The sequence below is a fragment of the Corvus brachyrhynchos genome, unplaced genomic scaffold (genome assembly GCF_000691975.1).
Source record: "Corvus brachyrhynchos isolate BGI_N302 unplaced genomic scaffold, ASM69197v1 scaffold1347, whole genome shotgun sequence".
NCBI lineage: Eukaryota > Metazoa > Chordata > Aves > Passeriformes > Corvidae > Corvus > Corvus brachyrhynchos.
Genome location: NW_008239088.1, coordinates 30,485 through 30,800, shown reverse-complemented (window position 1 = coordinate 30,800; position 316 = coordinate 30,485).

The window sequence follows — 316 nt, the reverse complement described above, 5'->3', positions numbered from 1 at the left end:
TTGGGAGGGACTGGGAGGGACTGGGGGGCACTGGTTTGGACTGGTTTGGACTGGGATGAAATGGTTTGGACTGGTTTGGACTGGGATGAACTAGTTTGGACTGGGATGAACTGATTTGGACTGGTTTGGACTGGGATGGACTGGTTTTGACTGGTTTGGACTAGTTTGACCTGGTTTGGACTGGGATGAACTGGTCTGGACTGGTTTGGACTGGGATGAACTGGTTTGAACTGGGATGAGCTGGTCTGGACTGGTTTGGACTGGGAGGCACTGGGAGGCACTGGGAGGCACTGGGAGGCACTGGGAGGCGGTGGGG